This window comes from Cupressus sempervirens, chromosome 10 (assembly GCF_028749045.1).
Source record: "Cupressus sempervirens isolate cs-2001-9-10 chromosome 10, ASM2874904v1, whole genome shotgun sequence".
NCBI classification, from domain to species: Eukaryota; Viridiplantae; Streptophyta; class Pinopsida; order Cupressales; family Cupressaceae; genus Cupressus; species Cupressus sempervirens.
The window spans coordinates 531100163-531122275 of record NC_143127.1 but is presented as its reverse complement, the minus strand read 5'-3'; positions in this window follow the sequence as shown (position 1 = coordinate 531122275).

The window sequence follows — 22113 nt, the reverse complement described above, 5'->3', positions numbered from 1 at the left end:
GAGCCTATCAATGTCATACACTTGAAGAAATTCTATGCTTAGAGGCTCATAGCTCAACTATCTTGTACATATGTATGATGCTGAAAAAATCCTGAAAAATAGAAAATGTCCTGAAAAAATGATCATCTTAGTAAAAAAACTAGCAATAGGCACTTTTGATATATCACCAAAAAAAATTAAAAAAATTTAAAAAAATGAAAAATGTGCTTAAAAAATTTGTCAAGTGGTGAAAGCCTAGAAATAGGCGCTACTTGAGACCCTTGAACCTATGTCTATCAGTCTCAATTCACTCACTATGGAACACATTTCCTAGCTTGGGATTGTTTCTTGTCCTCATCTTAGGGTCAAAACTGCTTAGCCTATTGAGGTGTCCTTGAGCATTAGGGTTTCTTTGACAGCTCACAAAACAATGTTTCTCAACACTACCCCTTAACTTGACATCAAGTGTTTCTCAACACTTTTCAGATAGTTTACCTATAATCTTCGTTATCACGATATTTCTCACTATCAAAATCAAGTCTTGACAAAATGGCCAAGTGACTTACTCTCTCTCTCTCTCTCTCTCTCTCTCAACACTTAAATGACTGAGCTATGATGAATTCTATCTACTGTGTGTGTTTTCTATGATGATTTCTATGTGTTCCCTCCCTAATAGTCTTTCAAGGATTTCATGGACTAGAAGACTGGGGGGGGGCATGGAACATGTTTTCTTGATTTTTTCTTGTGGGTATACTTTGTTTGTCTGTTGTGTTTTCAAGCATTCATGCTTGTCCTACTTGAAACTTTGAATTAAAACATATTATACCTGATTGATTTTGTGGGGTTATCTTAGCACTTATGCCTTGATACACGTGTAATCTTGCTATATTAAACTTAGAAAATCTAATTGTGTAGCCATCTTTACTTACATATCTTTGATGCTTAGATTGGATTTCCACATACCTATTTGATATCGATTATATTCATATCCTCATAGTTATACTAGTGATGGTTGTATGATCTCATAATGTCCTTAATAAACACTCAATGATGAAATTAGAGTCTAAATGTTATGCACTTCTTGCTGGTGAACCACTTTGCATACTAGCTTGCATTATAGGTTCATTCTCTAGCATAGTTTTGCATTCTCGCATATGGGGAGAGCTCTCTCTTCATCTTTTCGCAAACATTTCAGCTAACCGCTTTCATATTTCTCTTTACTTTCTTTTGGATCATGTCTTTTCATCTTCTTGATCTTTCACTTCACCTATTTTCTATCACGTCATCACACGAGGTTAATCTAAAAATCACATTCGACCTATCCAAGTCTTACATGTTTCAAAAAAATAAGTCTATATCATACACATGAGAGCTAAACATCATACATGAGAGAGATACATGGGGATATCCACATAAGTATTAAAGAAACACATAGGTGAGCAAGAAATTGAAAAATCACATGAAAACTTAAAATGTTGAAACATCCATCAAAATGAGACAAGTACATAAATCTATTGATCAAATTTAGTATCTCATATATGTCAATGTGCCACAATACATATACAAATGTGAGATCCAAAATGTGGATATTTGTCTCAAAATACATGGAGTACAATCAAAACTGTCAAACTGCCAGCCTGGACCTAAGACTGACTCGCACCCTCTATAGCTGGTGGTGACCCTAGTGGTAGAGCCTATCTCCTATTTGGCATTTGTACCACACCCTCTGATCTGTTGGCCTGCTCTAAATAGTCAAGAAGTCCCTGCCCTGGAGGCACCACAACCCTATAGGCAACATAATAGTATGTGGTGCGTGCACCATGATGCGATGACTCTCGCCTAGCAGCATCTCACTCCCTGCAAAGCTCTTCTCCTCACACTCACTCATCCATGAGCTAGTGATCTTGTACTATAATGGTAACCCATGCTGCCTATAGCTTTGCCTCTAAGGTTTGAATCCTTGCATTGTGGCCATGACCTCTCCTAGCAGGCTACTCTACTTATGCCTCTACCTACTCTGCTCTCCTACGTCTCAATGGACACTCCTCCTCTACCTCCTTCACCTGCCTCATAGCTTGCATCAGCATCTTCCTCCTCCTAGATTAGGAACTATCTTGACCTCCATCCATCTCCTGCTTCTTCCTTCGCCTCTACCATCACCTCCTCCATGTTCCCCTGATGTGGGTAGGGCATTTGGCTCCATAAATTAAGGAAAAGGATGTCTCTAAATCTCGTATAGATAAGCTAGATCTTCCCCTACATTAGCTACATCTAGGCAATAATCCCAAGGAGTCTGCACCGAGGCTATTATCTCTCAAATAGATGTATGATAGTCTAGCATGGGTAGCTAGCCTCATGCCTCATCCAAGTGGAAGCGAGCATAGGTAGTAGTCTCCACTGAGATCACCTTTGGCTCTACAAACTGATGCCATACTTGACTGATCACAAATCTCTCCATGATCTATGAGTGCCTGCCTACTAATGTTCTGCTATATTGCATATACTCTAGCTCCTAGGCATCAAACCATCTATGGCACTCTTGATAGGGTCGTCATGTGAAAGTTGTCAACTCATCAAAAATCTACTGGATATAGATGACATCACCACTATGAGTTTGTGGAATGAATCATGTATATCTAAAAATATAGGGCTAGCTCCACTCCCATGGCTACACATGTGGTCGAATAACATCAATGTGCTCCCATGCCCAGATCTATGCTAGCACCGCTTCACATGCCTAGGAGTGACCCTTATGGTACACTGTCTCATGTAATTCATGATACATGTTTGCAAGAATAGTTGGCCCCCATGCCATCCTATGAGGCCACATAATCAAATTTGCTACTAGTCAACCCCATCCCAGTGAGAAGCCCTTTTGGCTCCTATCCATCACCAACATCTGAGAAACTAGAGAGCATAATAAGCATGGTAGTGGGTAATCACTCCCATACTCATCAATGAGTCACTCCCAACTCAAATGATGGTCTAAGATGGTGACATTGCAAAACATATGTTGCATCATTGCCCACCCCTTTGTCAAGGTCTAATCATAGTACACTTGTGACATATAACCAAACCTGGCATCAATATCAAAATGTGAAAGTGTAATAGAGAAATCAAACATACAACTCACTCAATCACCGTGGCAAGGTACTCAGAGGATGTGATACACATCCTCTAAGGTGATCATGGCCTCTCTGGTCGATAAGTGAAAGGTGTTATTTTCATTCTGCCACCACTTAGCAAGTGTAGTCAACAATCTGTGATTCACCCATATATGGGGCATCCGTGTAACCCATCTCAAGCCCATAATAGCTATGGTAGTAGCCTCATCATCCATCAAATACTCTACAACTTAGAACCCCACCACTTTGGGGTCTCTGATAAGAAGTACAGGAAATACCATCTGCAACACAAGACATGCAAACATTAGTAACACATTTAAAAAATGATCAACACAAAATTCAACGTAAAAATTGCTTCAAAATAGGTTGTGCAACATTTCTTGCTACATGTAGGCGATATAAAATGTTGATTAAATGTCATGTCACATTTCTTGATATACCCATGTGATACATTTTTGTCGTGCGACATTTCACACTAGTTTGTGAACCAAATGGGTATGTTCCATATGACACAGTTTTGACTAGTTGCGTGATATATTTTTCAATGCGAAGTATCACACGATATTTTCTAAGGTACCTGTGCGATACTTTTTAAAATATTGCAAGATATTTTGTAATTAACTTGTAAAATGTGCGAAAAAAGGTCAAATAAGGTCAAAAATGCAATAAAAAGTTGAGAACTTATCGATGCCTCGTAGTGGGCTAGCCGGTTGTGCAACCAGCTATGCTCAAAATAGTGTTGGTGGGTTAGAATGCTTGCTAATGCCATTTTCTCTATCCAAATCACTCTAAGCTCTCCAAATTTACAAAAGACAAAATGAATTTGAAAATGACACTTGGACCCCTTTTATAGCCTTCGTACCTAATTTTCAAACTCCTTAGAATATCACAAATATTTCACCCCTGGCTAATTTGGACATCTTGGATACATTTTTGGGATCAAAATTGAAATCTGAGTTCATCTTGATAGTGGAAATCACATTTTAAAATTCTAGCTTCTTCTGAGTAGTTAGCTGACCTTTTCTGGTCTAATCTTCGAATCTTTGTTAGGGCATCTTCATTTCTTCATGTCTACATCACTTCTATGCTTCATATCTACTTCAATTCACCTTTTCATATCTAGAATCACTTTTCTATTTGATTTGACCTAATTTTCATGCTTTATCCTTCATGATCAACTTTGGTTCCAGTATTTAATAATTCAAAAATCATTGGTTTGGGATTGTTCAAACACTATTTTCTGCTTGTGAACTATGGTATTGTATGTATAAATTCTAATTGGATTTTCTAAATTGAATATATATTTTGTCTCATCTTATGCCCTTGTGATCTATGTCTTAGTTGTACCCTTGAATACTACTACTACAAATACTATTGACTGACCTAACCTCTTGCTACTCCCACTGGCTCTTAATGTGGTTGTATGTAAGCCACTTGTACTACATTGTGTATACAAGTCCCTTCCTTTTCCTTTTCACTTTCTTCCTTTTCCTTTGAAAAAGATCACTGCAGAGACATAAATAATAAGGGCACAACAATATACAACATATATATTCACTACTTAATCCTAAATGAGTGAATGAATGGAAAATTTAGGCGGGGGAAGAAGTTTTAACATAATCAATCAAAATTTAATGAATTTTAGTTTCCCTTCCATTCTCTCAACTTAGCAAAAGCTTCCATTATGTAACCCCCAGTTTCTCTTTATCATTAATTAGTGTGTATGTAAAGAGAAGAGAGTGAAAAACTTGCAATCAAAATACCACATCAAATAAAAACTAGCTTTATAAACAAAGCCCTCAGGTGCCACAAAAATAAAAGTCAGGAGTTGCAGAAGAAAGGACAACTACATTAACGCGGTGTGCAACCTGGAGAAACAAATTAGCCCTCAGAAGCCATGAATAGGAGCCACAAAATTATCACCTTTAGGGCATCTTGACTAGGAGCCACGAAAAAAATCCCTTACCTAAAACTAGTGATTGACGCACGCGTGTAGTTGAACCCTCCCACCTGCAATCTGCCCAAACAAAATGAAGTGTTTCACTTTTCTTTTCTTTTTCATTTATATCTCGACAACATCAGAATTTTGACAATAGATTTAAGTGTCATCAAAATTTTGACAAAGAAAAACTTAAGTGTCGTTGAAATTTTGACAAAAAATTTAAGTATGGTTGAGATTTTGACCTTATTAGGATAGTATTAAAAAAATAAAAATCGACAAGCCAAATTGGCCTATCATCGAAAATTAAGGCCTAATGTACTAGTCTTGATATAATTAAAAGGGGACATGTTCTTTTAATCATACATGAACTTAGGATATTATAGTCAAACTATAGGTTAAAATCAAATAAATTAATTTTTTAGAGATTTAGTCTAGGCAAATATTTAAATAATTTAGCCACAATGCTTAGAAGGCAACTAATAGTCTAAGTGACCATTTTTAGGTGATTACATAAAGAATTTGGTCATTATTCCTCTAAATTTCCTAAAAGAGAAAATAAGTTTAAGAAATAACCTTACTATTCAAGAGCACCTAAGGGTTGCATTTATGTTAAAATGAGGATGGTGATTTTGATTTCAAAATGGTAGACTTTCTAAATGATAGTGATAATGAGGGAGATGATGAAATTGGGTTTATCTCTGTTAAAGAAGAGAGCAATAAAAAAGATGAAACAAAAGAAGAAATACAAGAAGAAAAAACATTAGTATCACAAGTTGAAAAGAAAAAGTATGAATGGATTATAGGTATTAGTTGTTCCCAACATATGATAGCACATATGAAGAAATTTGTGGAATTCAATAGCTATATGATGGTGGAGTAGTTAGAGTTGGACATAGTGCAACATGTCACATAAAAGGGAAAGTATTTATTACACTTGTTGGAAAGACTAAGACTAAAGATTTTTACTTTGTGGATGGTTTGAAACATAAGCTTTTGAATGTAGGACAACTTTTTGATAAGGGATATCAGTTTTAGTTTACAAACAAGACTTGAATTATTAAGGATAAGAATGACAAATTGATTGGTACTAGTACAAGAACAAGAGGTAATGCATTTTAGTTGAATCCTATTGAAATGACATGTTTAGTTGCGAAAGTGGATGACAATTGGTGATGGCATAAGAGGTTGCATCATATCAACTTTGATAACATCGTGAAGGTTAGTACATCGTAGTAAGAGATTTGCCTAGGATTGTGAAATGTACCAACATGATGTGTAAAGAATGCGTGATGAAAAAACAAAACAAAACCTCTTTTCCAAGAAAAAGGTATACTACTTCAATGAAATTGAAGATTGTGCACACAAATTTGAATGATTCTATAAAGATTAGAGAATTCTATGGTGAAAAGTATTTTATAATTCTTGTTGATGATTTTACTTGAATGGTGTGAATTGCATTTCATAGAGAAAAATCTAAAGCTTTTGAGAAATTCAAGATATTTAAGAGTAGAGTCGAGAATCAATCTAGTTTTAAGATTATATGTTTGAGATCTAATAAATGAGGATCATTTATTTCAAATGAGGATCATGTTTTAGCCCCTAAGACACATGAGCAAAATGAGATAACAGAAAGGAGAAACATATCAATAACTGAAGCAACAAGAGCAATGATGTTAGAGAACAATGTATCACATATCTTTTGGAGATAAGCAATGAATACAACAATATATACTATGAACAAAGTGCATATCAAACAAGGCACTGGTAAGACCCATATGAATTTTAGTTTGGACATGCACCTATTGTGAAGTACTTTAGAATCTTTGGAAGTAAATGTTATATTAAGAGAGATGATGAGATTGGAAAGTTTGATTCTAGAAGTGATGAAGCAATGTTTCTTGGCTATTCACTAAAAAACAAAGCATATAGATGTTTTAATCAAAGATCAAAGACTATTGTTGAGAGTACAAATGTAAGAGTTAGTGAAAAAATTAGATTCTAGGAAATGATACTTGATTATAATTATGATAAAGAGAGTAATCCAAGAACTAACAAGTAGAATGTTGAGAAGGAATTGTTTTATGAAACTAACACTAATTTGCAGACTAGGATACAAAGAGAAGAACAGAGAGAAGAACCTAGAACAAAAATAAGAGTTGAGACTAACAACTAATTGAAACATGGAAAAGGATCACCCTACTAAACATAGCATTGGAAACAAAGACAAAGGAGTTATGACAAGGACCAAGATACATGAAAAACTATGTTTAATTTCTCAAGTTGAATGTAAGAATGTTGATGAAGCTTGTAAAGATGATAATTGGATAAAAGATATGAAAGAAGAGTTAGATCAGCTTGGAAAGAACAAGTCTTGGGAATTGATTCGTAGACTTAAAGATAAGAATGTTATCGGAACTAAATGGGTATTTAAAAACAAAATGAATGAACAAGGTGAAGTTGTAAGAAACAAAACAAGATGGTATGTAAAGGTTATTTATAACAAGAATGAATTAATTTTGAAGAAACTTTTGCACATGTTGTTAGATTAGAGGCACTAAGAGTATTTTTGGCATATCTAGCTAACAAGAACTTTAAATTTTATCATATGGATGTCAAATCAACCTTTCTAAATGTAGAATTATAAAAAGAGGTATACATTGAACAACATCATGGTTTTCCTTTGATACATAAAGATGATATGGTTTGCAGATTAAAAAAGACACTATATGGACTAAAACAAGAACCTAAAGTTTGGTATGCAAGACTGAATAAGTATTTGACAAGTTTCGAATTTGTGAAAGGTAATGCTGATAGTAATATATATTTGAGAAAGAATGACAATGGCTTACTAATTTGTTGAAGTATTTGTGGATGAAATAACTTTTGGAGGGAATGATGAATCAAGTGAGGCATTTTTAGAAGAAATGAAGAAAGACTTTGAGATAAGTATGATTGGAGAGATGAAATACTTCTTGTGATTGCAAATTGTGCAAAATAATGATGACATTTTTATATCACAAATGAAGTATCTTTAATATTTGCTGAAAATATCTAGATAGGAAAGTTGCGAATCTATTGGAACTCCTTGGTAACTGGATGTAAGATCTCTAGCAAAGATGAATCCCCAACTATTGAACATGAAAAGTACAGATCTATGATTGATGTATTGCAATATTTGACACACATTAGACTTGATATAGCTAATACAGTTGGAATTGTGACATGATTTTAGGAAGATCCTATAGAGACACATTATGCAACAGTAAAATGAATTTTTAGATATTTGAAAGGCACACCTGATTATGGATTATGGTATGACATATCACATGATTTTACTTTATGTGCATACATTGATGTTGATTGGGTAGGAAGTGTGGAAGATAGAAAAAACAAAAGTGGTGGAGCATTCTTCTTGGGAGGAAGATTGGTTTCCTAGCTAAGAAAGAAACTAGATTGCATTTCACATAGTACGACATAAACAGAGTAAATTCTTTATAGCTTGGATAAGGGTTCTTGTACAATTCCTATCTTAGATGAGTTGATAGATCATAGCATTGCTTCAATGGATTTTACCTTGGTGGGAAAATTTATTGGGCCAAGGCCAAACATAGATAGTGTAAGATCCTTCACTCAAAAGAAATGGAACCTTAAAGGATAGGTCATTGTTACGACGATGGTGAAAGGCTTCATGTCTTTTGATTTCTCTTGTAATGAGGACTTGTGAAACATCTTGTGTGAAGGGCCTTGGAGTATAGGTCACTCAACCCTGGTGCTCTAGAAGTGGTCTTCGAAGTTGGATTTGAATGATTCATTTTTTGTGCAAGCACCTATTTAGGTTAGACTTCCAGAATTGTCACTGGAGTTTTGGAATGAGGATGTCTTTATGAGGGTGAAAAATTCCTTTGGAGAGCTATTGTCTATAGACTCGATTACGACCTCAAGAAAGAGACTAACGTATGCAAGTATCTGTATTGGAGTGAGGGAAGGGGTTGATATGCCAGAAGTAGTGAGCTATCACTCAAAACTTGGGACACATACTCAAAAGTTGGATTATGAAAGTGTTCCTTTTGCCTATTTTTACTGCTTGAAATATGGGCATAAGGTGAATTAGTGTCCAAAGACTAAAGCTCGAAAGAAAAGGATTCCTATTCTTTCTAAATCTGGTAAGGAGAAAAAGATCTAGAAAAGAAAGGATAGAAAGGAAGGCCAGAAGCCCTAGGAGGTCCCAATGGCTCCTTCTAGAGGAGAAATCCAAACAATCCAGAATGACCCAAAAGCTGATGAGATAGTGGAAAAGGTCATGTCAGGACAAAAGATTTCTAAGGTAGTAGATTCAGAGGTCCTGATGGCTCCTTCTTGAGGAGAAACCCAATCAGTCTAGAATGACCCAAAGGTTTTTGGGATAGTGGAAAAGGTCATGCCTGGATCAAAGATTTATGAGGTGGTAGATTTTGTCTTTATATGGGTAGACCTTGTCAGAGTAGAAGACAAGGCAGAGGATAAGGTTTTGCTTAGACCTAGAGAGGTGGTTGATCTTTCCTTACACCTTAGTATCCCTGGAGTCAAGGAGGTGGATTCTCCTAATAAGGGGGCTATATTGAAGAATGGGATAGAGAATGATAGTCTTTTGAAGAGTAAGGGGGAGCAAGTGTTGAGCATTGAAGGGGTTTTTGAAAGGGAGATCCAAGAGCTAGTAGAGGGAGAGGCAATAGAGGGAGGTTCTCCTTCTTCCAGTAAGGACAACCTAGTTTCTTGCAATTTAGAAGGGAGATTTGAGAAGGACATTTCCCTATCTCTAGTTAAGATGGTAAGGGCAGATGACTATTTGAAGGATAACTTAGGAAAACCCAGAAAGAAAAGGAGTTAGGAGCCCTCCCTAGCTTCTCCAGCATAGATCGAGAGTCGTGCTAGACCAAATGTGGGAGGGAGGCCAAGGTCAGTAGGAAGGAGGACTGTTAGTCAAGTCATTCAAGATAAGGACATAAGGAGTTTGGCGGATGGGAGCCAAAGAACTATTTTGGAATGTACTTCTAATTTGAAATGAAGATAATTTCTTGGAGTATAAGGGGCCTCAATGGGGTCCATAAGCAGGAAATTCTTACGAATATGATTAGAGATCAAAGATTTGATATTTTGACGATTCGAGAGACAAAAATGAAGAAGGATATTATGGGTAAGATGTCCTTTAGTAGCAATATGATAGGTTAGGCAGTGGACTCTGAAGGTGTGTCAAGAGGTTTGCTTACTCTTTTTAATATTAAATAGTTCAGATTTACTACTTTGTATAATGATGGTAATATTCTCTTTTGTAAAGTGTTTCATCTACATTCCAATGAAAATTGGTTCCTTTTGAATGTCTATGCTCCTAACTCTAAAAGGGAAAGGAAGAATTATTGGACTAAGATTAGTGATATGGTCCAGACCAGTAATTTGAATAAAGGTATTATTATGGGAGACTTCAATACTCCTCTTACAGATGAGGAGAAATTGGGAAGTTTGGCTCCAGATTAGGAAAACAAGATGGACCTCTCCAATTTCATTAATAACTTGGCTTTGTTGGATGTGGATCTGTCAGGAGGATCATACACTTGGTTCAACAAAAGAGTTAGAAGTGATTGCATCCAAGTTCAGTTGGATAGAGCTCTAGTTTCTCCATACTGGTTGAATTCTTTCTCTTGTAGGTTGTCCCTGCTCGCAAGAGTTGGTTCAGATCACTCCCCTATATCACTCTCAGTTGTCTCTCCTAAACCTAGGAGGAACTTCCCTTTTTAGTTTGAAAAGATGTGGACCACCCATCCAGATTTATTGCATAGGATATACTATTGGTGGGAATGGAAGTCGAAGGAACAACTATGTTTAGAGTTGCCAAGAAGTTGAGTAATGTGAAGCGAATGATTAAAGTATGGAATAAGACTGACTTTGGCCATATCTTTTAGGACAAAGAGGAGTTGTTTGTCAAGCTCACTTCTATTTGGGACACCATTCAACAAGATGGGTATAATGATTTGAATAGGAATGCTGAGATGTCCATTCTGACTGATTTGCATAATATCGTCAGCAAAGAGGAGAAGTTCAGGAAGCAAAGATCTAGAATCAATTAGTTTAAAGAGGGTGATTAGAACACCAATTTTTTTCATATCTCTACTCTAAAGCATAGAGCTAATAATAGAATATTAGGCTTAAAAAAGGGGCAAGATCTTTTGTCAGGAGAGAATAATATTACTGTTGAGGTTCTTTCTTATTTCTCATCTCTTTTGTCCTGGGATCCTTTGTTATTGAAGGTGGATCCGAATGAAATCATCTCTTGTCTCCCACAGATTATTCGACCCCATCATAACAAGATGTTGAGGGTGATTCCAAAAGCACAGGAAGTTAAAGAAGCATTTTTCTCTTTGCCTGTTGATAAATCCCTTAGACCTGATGGTTTTCTAGCTTTCTTTTTTTCAATTTTATTGGGAGGTGGTTATGGAAGATGTGGTGAAGGTTGTCTAGGAATTTTTTGGAGCAAGAAGCATTCTTAAGGAGATCAATTCTACTTTCTTGATCATCATCCCTAAAGTCCTTGGGACAGATTCTTTGGATAAATTTAGACGTATTAGTCTTTGTAACTCCTTTTACAAGATTTTCTCAAAGGTGTTAACCTCAAGAATCCTCAAAATTCTCCCTTTGATTATATCACAACAACAAAAGGGCTTTGTAGATATTGGATCTATCATGATGGTTCATGAAGTGATTCATTCCATGGAGGCAGGAAAAAGAGAAGATATGCTTCTTAAGCTGGATCTTTCCAAAGCCTATGACTGGGTTGACTAGACTTTCCTAGGTTTGGTGCTTCAAGCTTTTGGATTTGGTCAGAAAGTTTGCAAGCTTACTTCTCATCTTATTTCTACTCCCTCCCTTGCAATCATGGTAAACGGAGCTCTCTCAAATTTTTTAAAACTTTTGAGAGGGTTAAGATAGGGTGATCCTATTTCTCCTATTTTGTTTATTATCATGGATGAATGTATTGGAATGATGATTGAGAGGAAAAAACAAGAAGATAGACTTAAAGGGATCAAACCATCTTCAAGGAGTGCTTCCTTTTTCCATCAGTTGTTTGTGGATGATACTATTATGGGAGGGGAGGCTTCTGTTAAGGAGGCTAAAGTGATGAAGAAAATTCTAGATTTGTATATCAGAGGATCAGGGTAGCTTATTAATTGGGAGAAAAGCTTTGTCTTCTTTATTAATACTCCAGAGGACAGACAAAGGAAAATAGCGAGAATTCTTGGGTGTGGAGTGGTAAAGCTCCCTTCTACTTATCTTGGTCTCCCTATGGGTTCAAAGCCCCCTGATTCCTTCTGGAATGGGATTCTCGATAGGTTTAGGAAGAAGATGGTGGGGTGGAAAGGGCTTTCTCTTACTGAAGCAAGAAAATGTCTTTTAGTAAAATCCACTCTTCAGAATCTCCCGATGTATACCCTGAGTCTTTTTGGGATACTGGTAAAGTTTTCTGAAAAAATGGAAAAGACCTAGAGAGATTTTCTTTGGTTTGGCCTTGAGGGTCAGAATAGATATCCCCTTGTGGCATGGGATAATGTCTATCTTCCAAAGTGCTATGGGGGCTTGGGTATTAGGAAATTAAAGCATCTTAATAACGCTCTTCTAGCTAAACAAATATGGCACATTTTTAGTAGCACAAGGGAATGGAGAGATATTTTTGTTAATAAGTATATCAGAAGATCTTCTATTCAGTTCCTGCTCAATAATGAAAATATCCCAAATGGATCGGTCATTTGGAATGGAATCCTTAAGGCAAGGGATTTGGCCAAAGCTAAGATTAAGTGGAAAGTGGGTAACGGTGAGGACATCCTATTCTGGCATGATAATTGGTTGATTCAAGGCCCCCTTATTAATAATCCTATATTTGAAAATTGGTCAAATGTTTGTATTAGGCAATTTGGTTTGAAAGTTTCAGATTATAGAATTGATCAGGGTTGGAGAGACTTGTCTCTCATTTCGGATGACCTCAAGCCAGTTATGATAATACTGAACTCGTTGATTCTTAATAACAGGAGGGATGAGGTTATTTGGGGAGACAACCCAAATGGTTGTTACTCGATTGCATCGAGATATAACTCTCTTTGAAGCTTGAATGAGAAGCCCCCCTAGGCTAAAGCCCAGAAACCTGGTCTTACCCTAAAGATCAATATCTTTTTCTGGCTAGCTTTACAAGAAAAAATCCTTTACCCATGATAACTTAATTAAGAGGGGACATTATATGCCTAATAGATGTATTCTGTGTAAAAATTAGATGGAAATGACAAATCATTTGTTTATCCATTTTTCTTATTCTAGGGAGGTTTGGGATAGTTTAACTTAGAATCTTGGGGTAAGTTGGTGTAAGCCAGCCAATAATTGGATTTATTTTGCCAATGGAATAGTATGTTTAAAGGAATTGATTTGCAGGATTTAAGTACCTGGAATTTGCTTCATTTTTGTTGGGGAGTATGGAAGGAAAGAAACAATTGAATCTTTAGAGAAAGAGAGGAACCTACTTTCATTCTAATTGAAAAAATATATAGAGGCGTGAAGGAAAATTATCAAGTAAGAAAGGGGGGATATTTTGAAAGTGGTGGTAAGAAGGAGAAAGATAAGGACACGAGGGCTAAAAGACAGGAGGTGAAATGGCTACTCCCTCCAGAGGGATGGAATAAAGCTAATTTTGATGGTGTGGCCAAAGGGAACCCTGGACCTTTGGGTTGTGGAGGTATCATTAGAAATAGTTATGGTGGAGGGGTGGTGGCTTTTTCTCATCCATTGGGATATCAAACAAACCATTATGCAGAAGTCAGTGCAGCATGCCATACGGTGAAATTAGCTTTGGACATGGGAGTTAAAAAATTATGGTTGGAGGAGGATTCATATAACATTATAAGGTTTATTAAAGGGATCACTCAACCATCATGTTCAATTGCAAATATTATTGATAAGACCTGCTCCCTTCTTGATAATTTTGAAAGTGTCCACGTCACCCATGAATATAGGGAGGAAAATTCTGTGGCGGACTAGTTTTTCAACAAAGTAGTTAGCCAAGAAAAGGGGATGATTTGGAATTCTAGTGTAAATATTCCGAAAGAGGTAAAAAGTCTAATTGAACTAGACAAAATCCAATGTGGTACAATGGATATCTATTTGTCATAATGGTATTTAATGAGAGTTGGAGTTTAAGTAATTATAATAATAATGTTTACGAAAAATGTAGTCTGATGAGGTTATCGGTATCACCTCAACATGTTTCTTAGGTCGATTTCTCTCTCTTCCTTTACTATTTTGGGGCTAAAGATAGACATTTTGGCGATTTTCATAGAGGTGGCCATCAAGGTTTCCAGAGGTTGGAGAAGGGTAATCAGAAGTTGGGGTTTATGAGAATTGTGAGTGTTGAGAACTTAGAGATGGTGGGGGAAAGAATAAGGAAGGAACCTGTTGGTGAAGCAAAAAAATGGAAGAACATGATGAAAGTCTAGGATAAGCTAGAGAAGGGTGGTATAGCTAACTACATTTCAAAACTTCATGGTTTTGACCCTGCGGTCACTAACAGTATGGTGGATTCATGGAAGGATAGAAGGGTGAAAGTGGACGGGGTTTCCTTTCAGGTCATGGAGGAAATCATTTCTCTGGTAACTAAAATTCTAGCAGAGGGGATGAAGTTTTTTAGGGACAAGAAGATGTCGGCGAAAGTCGTGAAGGAATTTACAAAGAATATGAAGGAGAGGAATGAACTGGTAAAGTGTGAAACCTACTATGAAATGAATTCCATCAAGAAGCTATGGAGGTATTTTTTATGGGCCATTATAGAGTATATTTCTTTGGACACTAGATTCGATAGAGTAAGAACACATCACTTTGTTTTATTCAATCACTTTCACTATAGTGTCAAGATTTTGTTCCCTTTCTATTTATATACTTCAATGTGTAAGAGTATTTCTGGGCATAAGAAGAAACCCTCAGCGATTCCGACCCTACACAAGGGGTTATTGCTTCTAATCTATGAGCATTTCAAGGCTCAGACCATAAGCAAAACCCCTTGCATGGTGTAGATGCTTCTATAGATACGAGAAGCTCTAGTTTCTCATCTGATTCGGAGGATGTCCAAAGTATTAGTTCAGAGGGTGACGAGAACATTACACCTGTGAAAAAGGCAAAGGATTCTGAAAAGAAGTCGCCTTCATCAGTAAAAACCCCAAGTAGGAAGAGCCCTAGAGGCCATTCGTCGAAATCATCTGGACAGGTAGAGGAAGAGTATAATGAAGAAGGGGATGATATGAAAATTGATGAAGAGGGTGAAGAGGAGACAGAAACTAAATCAGTGGAGCCGGTGGCCAAGAAACAGAGGAGGTCAAAATAGAAGGATGTTGAGGGGATTGTGGATTTTGGGCCAAAGCTTCCTACTATTCCTCATTCCCCTATTCATCCTCAAGATCTTGAAATGGAGAAGAAAAATGGTGAGGGAGGAGAGGTGGTCATTAAGGATAGGCGCATGGCCTAGAGAAACTTTAATGTAAGAACTTCTAAAATGGGTATAGTAAGAGAGGCAATGAACCCACAAATTTTAGAAGAAAAACAGGGTTAGCTCTAGTTAGAGGATCTCATTGATCCAACAATGGTAGCCATAATGGATAATGCTAGGGAGACTAGCATGAATTTGCTTAATAATGCTAGGAACAACATGATTGACAATTTTAGGTCAATCAAATGGCTATACCATGAGTTGGAGGAGTTTAGAGAAAAAATAAGCCAGCTGGAATAGAAAAAGAAGATGCTAGATTGTGGGAATTACAATGACCAAGGGGATCGTCTTAGTTTGGCTGAGAAGAGAATCCACAATTTGGAAAATTACAACCATAATTTGGCAAATCAAATGCTTACCATTCTAACCTCTATCAATGATAATATCTCATCCCTTACTGGAATGTTGAAAACAAGGGGTCTTCTAGATGAAAGTGAGGAGAAGGATAGAGAAAGAGCCGGGGTGGAAGAGGAAGTGACTACTGACATTACCTTCAGCAGCATGGAGTGAGATAGTCAGAAGAAGCAAGACTAGGTGGCTGAGGAGATTAACAAAGCCTATGAAGCAGCGAAAATGATGCAGGAGCTGGAGAGAAAGACAGAGGATTAACAATGGTTTTTCTTTTCCTAATTTTGGAATGAATGATTGCTGTAGTTATTTTTGTCTAGTAGGTTTGTTAGTCTGTTGTACTCGCCTTTAGGTTGGTCTGCATTCTCTGGCTAGGCTTTATCTGCTTATTATCAGCCTTGGTTTTTTGTCTATCTGTTGAGCTGGCCTTTTGGTTGGCCTTCTTTTACTAGTTGGGCTCTTACTGCTTATTATTAGCCGTATGATGTGTTTTAACTCCCGGGTTTCAGGATCCCTATAAAACTTGGTTTTCTTATTAAAAAACAATTGTAATCATATTATTCAGATGAAGAAAATCTTGAAAGACATTAGGATAGAGTCCACTAATTTTTTTATCATACATCGTGATAACACAAGTACTATAAGTAGGTCAAAGATTCTAGTATTACAATCAAAGATAAAGAATATATCTATTATTACTTTTTGAGAGAGAAAGTTGTACATAAAGAGATCATATTGGAATATGTTAGCACAAAAGAGTAGATATAAGATATATCTATGAAACCTTTGGCAAAAGACGCAATTGACTATTTGAGAGGTATGCTAGGGGTTATGCCCCAACCTACTTCTGAATAGATGATGAAAAGATTGTATTAGTCTAGATGGTAGAAGAGCACTATGTCTTTACCTAGACTAGATACTTGATGCTTCCTCTATGGGGGAGTATTTGTGCTTGAGATGAGTCATTAAGGACTCTTGGTATTGGTATTCTATAGTTTCTTTGGATGCTAGAGCTTGAGCATATCATTTTGGAAATCACTGAACTTCAAGATTTGACATAATCATACCTTTGTCATTGATGTCAATGGGGGAGAGATGAGTATATTAAAAATATTATACTTGATACATCCTTTAGGAGAGATATGTTGTTGAGAGAGAGATTGTTGATCGATGAAGAGGATTTATAGAAAGATGTTGATCTATGTGGGAGATTAGCACCTTCCTTATGCATATTGATTACTAGATGACATGTGACATTCATGAGCAACATGAATGGGGGAGCAAAGGTAGATGAGGAAGAAGTATATTTGGTATTCTTGGAACTTAGATGTTTTTTATGTATGTTGCATTCAATGCCAAAAGGGGAGATTGTTAGCATGAATGTTGAGGGTATTCCTACAGGGGAGTGTATTAGCATTGTTGAAGACATGATTTCAAGCTTATGTGTTGCATTCATGAAAGAGTTTTTTATTGATGTCAACAAATTGATTATTTTGTGAAGACTGACATAACTACAGAGAGAGGTTGCCTTCACACAATTTGAGGATTAAAGATCAACCTATGTGCACTTGGGATTATATCCTAGAGTGCGTCTAGATGCTATAGTTGAGAGCACATGTAGAAATATGAAGAGTGGATAGAGTTATACAAATTTTAGTGAAGACAACTTTTAGATAACATTTTGAGAAATTAGGTAATGTTGCTTGGATTTTATCTCCTAACTAAAATAGAATTTGATTGAGCAAGTTGAGAAAAAGGTTGAAGACATGTTGAAGATAACTTGGTTAAGTTAGCATGATCAAATGTTCATTGCATGGAAAGTTTTAGATTAAGGTAAAAATAAGTTTTGAAGGGACCCAAAACCCTTTACAAAAAACTAAAGATAAACATTAAAGCACCACCAGGTTTTAAAAGGACTTGAAACTTAAAGTTTTAAACATTGAAACCAGGTTTTACAGGGACCTAAAACCAAAAGTTCAAACCATAAAAAGCAGCCAGGTTTTACAAGGACCTGGAACCTAGAGTTTAAACAAACTGGAAAGCAAAAAGTAAAAACTAGAAAAACTGCCCAGACTAGCAACCAATCCACTGCTCCACAACCAGCACCTACAACAGCTCTTTGATAATGTTTGCCACCTCTTTACCTACTTCTGTAGTACTCTAGATTATGTCAGCAAAAGTAAGAACATGAGCCTCAAGAGCCTCATCAACCTTTTTCTACATGCTTTGCCTAGTTCTCTTACTAGGTCCTCCTAGACTCCCCATCCCTGCATTACTAGGAGACATTACCTCCTAATTACTCGTCTTACCCAAACTGGCCACCACAACACATAGACTAGAAGTGACATGTTCCATTTTTTTACCACTTTCCTTAATTAAGTAATGAAGCTCCTGCTCATATTCTTTAAGCTTTTTAAGGATGTTACCAATTTGCACTTCCATCCGAGCTCTCTTATTGCATTCAACGTCCAACTCTTTCTGCATAACCCCCATTTTCTTCTTGAGAACCATTATTTCATTATACAACCAAGAATCACCCTAAAGGGAAGTCTCCACTTTAAGCTTAGCAGTGTGAAGAAAGGAAAGTTTAGCATCCTAAGAGTCATCCCTCCTATCTACCACAAGCTTAGGCTCATAATCAATCGCAATAATCACAATATTGATCTGGGTATCAATATTGATATGCAACTTCTCCACCCTCTCCTCATTTTCTTCTTTACTCTAGTTGTTGTCCTTACCGACAGGGCCTTTATCAATTTCCTTACAAGTATCCTCCATTTTCACCTCATTGGCATTACTCTTCATGTGAGATGGGTGATCACTCTATTTTTCTTCATCCTCCCTGAGGGCTTGTAACCCAAAATTTGAATCAGTATTTCTATCCTTACTTCCCTCTACATTATCTTTACCAATCGACACCTCTTTGCTCCCAGAGTAACTGTCCAAATTAGAACTAAGATCCCCCATTTCTATTTTCTCATCATTATCAGAATTCTTAGATTTTGTGATTTCCTTAACATTTTTCTTAGTCCTCCCCCATTTGAAAACCTTCTTGCTTCATTGCATGGAAATTTATGATGACTACGAGCCACCAAATTGTTTGTAATCTTGGTTAAAGTGTAAAATTGTAATGTAACATGTATTGTAATGTCTTAGGAATGTCCTATGTTATTATTGTAAAGTAGGAAAGCCTCAAGGCCAACTTAATAATTTGTTTTAGGACTTCGTATAAATGTAAGGTGTTTTCCTTGGTTGTAATTGTCAACGAGATCATTTTCATGTTTTTTGAACTTGAGTGTTAGACCTAGTGCAGATATTTTGTAGTCAGTGAGAATGTCTTTTGTAATATCTATTGTGCAAGCTTGGCATGTGAATTTGTGAAGATCAAAGCAGAGCTTGGTGTAGTTGAGTCAAAATGAGCTAAAAAGGAATTGTATTCTACAAGACAAGTTGTCGATTGGACATTTGTTGTTTCATTGTATTATTCAGAAGGAATAGTAAAAAGACTATTTGGACAGTGGGTTCAATGATCTTCCTTTCAACTCCTAACAGGTACACAGTCTCTTAACATGGACTCATATGTACTGATTGCATTTCATTGACTCTTAACAGGGTCTATCCTCCAAGGAAATTTTATATTAGTACATCATTTTGTGGGTAACATCCCCATCAGGGTTTTGCCTATGATCAAGGGTTTCCTTAGTGAGCAAATAAAGTGTCAGTGTCCATGGTTATCTTTCTATGGTTGTTGCATATACTATTTACATGTTTCAGATTTAGTAAAGTTATTGAGAGTTGTTTTAATTGCATGACTAATTAACCCCACCGCCTGCCCATGCCCCCCCGCCCCCATAGTTATCTTGGTGGACTTTATTTTCTAACAACTATGATCAAGAAATAACAGTTGAAAATGACCCTTCGTACGAGTCTTCTTCATATATATTTTTGAGAGCCAAGCTTGTTTTATTTTAGATTCATAAATTGACTTGATTTACAAGTCATATGATATTAAAAATTATTAAAAATTTGTTATTTGGGGTCTGAAGCACACGAATGATTAGCAATTATGTACAAGAACTTCATATCCCACTTGATGATCCAAGTCATTATCTATGTACAGTTATGTTGAAGTAAGATATACAAGTTAGAATAAACCATGCTTGCATGTTCATATTTGGTAAAGTTGTTGAAATCTGAGTCATTGTCATTTTATGCAAACTTTATTCACAAGTTTGAAAGAAAAAATTGTTTGAAAACTATAATGTATATGATATTGAAGTTTCTTGATAAACATGTACTAGAAAGCTTCCCAATACTAGTTCTTAGCAAAACTGCCATGCATATTACCTGTAATTTCTATTGTCTATGGAACAAGAACTAAGAAATTTTAGGATAGATCTTGCACAACTATTTGATGAGATGCCTAAGTTTTTAAATTGAAAATTTGCATTAGAACTGATAAGAGATCTTACAAAAGAATAATATGGTTACATTTGCATGTGATTATTAAATATACAATATTCAATAAATTCATTTTAAGCTTTTACATAGGAAAATGTATTGAGCAACATATTGTACAACAAAGAAAAACATAGAAATAATAGAAAACCATATTGAACAATATTTGTTTCAACTAACTTTATTATATTGTTACTTAAAAACTAGTTACTTTTCTAGAAAATGACCTCTCTTGACTTATTTTACTTTTATTTTTCTAAACATTTATATATAATTTTATAGTCTACTTTTCATAGATTTTTATGAGAGCCAAGCTTGTTTTATTTTAGATTCATAAATTGACTTGATTTACAAATCATATGGTATTATAAATTATTAAAAATTTGTTATTAATTTACAGTAATATATAATTCATTTTTACCATAACTGAACTTAATATAAATTTTGGTAGACTCCAATTTAACGAATTAGTGCCCTCAGGAATCTACACTCTATATAACCTTCAATCCATGTCTCTACTAAAGTGACGCACACACTTATTTTATAAAATGCCATAATAAAAGTAATTAACGTTGTAGGCATTTCCTTATATGAAATGCTCGACCCAAGTTGGAGGATGAATGGTTGATAGTGTTGGATAAGAGTGGATGACCATTGAAATCATCTTGGCCATTCAAATTATTACCTGCTCAGATATTTTTTTTTTAAGGGAAGTGTGGGTTGGTAACTATCCCCATCAATCTCCCAACCCAAAATGTCTCGAAGCCAAAGTTTGCAAGGAGAAGCGTAAGCAATGTGTGCCTCAATACACAACATTCTCACTATTCATGTGCCACATGAGACCTACGACAATAGGTGAATCAGATGCCCAACACCCACATTTAAATCAATTAGAGCAACTTCTATTTGTGCCAAATTCGGCATCCATTTAAGCACAACTTACGCCTCTACTCCCTCACTCATAGTTAGACATCCTTAGCAACCATCATCCCTTCCATTAAAACTCTAGAAAGTTTTAAAAATGACTGTTGTAGCTTTCATAGACTGATCCATGTATTTTAATTATATGATGTTTATATCATATAAACATCGTGAGATGTTGTTCAAATATACAATGCAACAATTAAATCAGTCACTGAAATTCTGAGTTATAAACCAGAAGAGTGGAAGAAAGAGCAGGCAAAGGACATGCAAAAGTGGCTCAAATGCCATTAAGAAGGAATGGCTAGCACAAAAGTGACTGGACAATTTCATGATTTTTTTAATAAAAATCTATATGTACACATTCTCAATCGTTAATCACAATTTCCCTCCATAATAGAGAGTCTAACAACATTTATATGGAATTAAAAGAGGTAAGCAGTTAGTGAGGTGGCGGTTGTAACAAAATAAGAAGATACTTATAAGAAAGATGTGGTTTGATTTACTTATTAAAGAGGGGAAATATAATTAGACAAATGGATAGTTACAATGTTAAGTGGTATTATTTACATAATCATTTACTAAAAGATATATATCATTAGAGTGTTGAAATTTATAATTATAGGTTCATAATATTTATAAAAAAATATAATTATTTTGATTATATATATTAGAAGTTTACAATTTAAAATGGTTTTTTATTCTAAATGTCATGGTTAATAGTAACTATTATAACATTGTTAATAATTTTAATAATCTTGTTGGATAACTACCAAATTATCACAAACAAA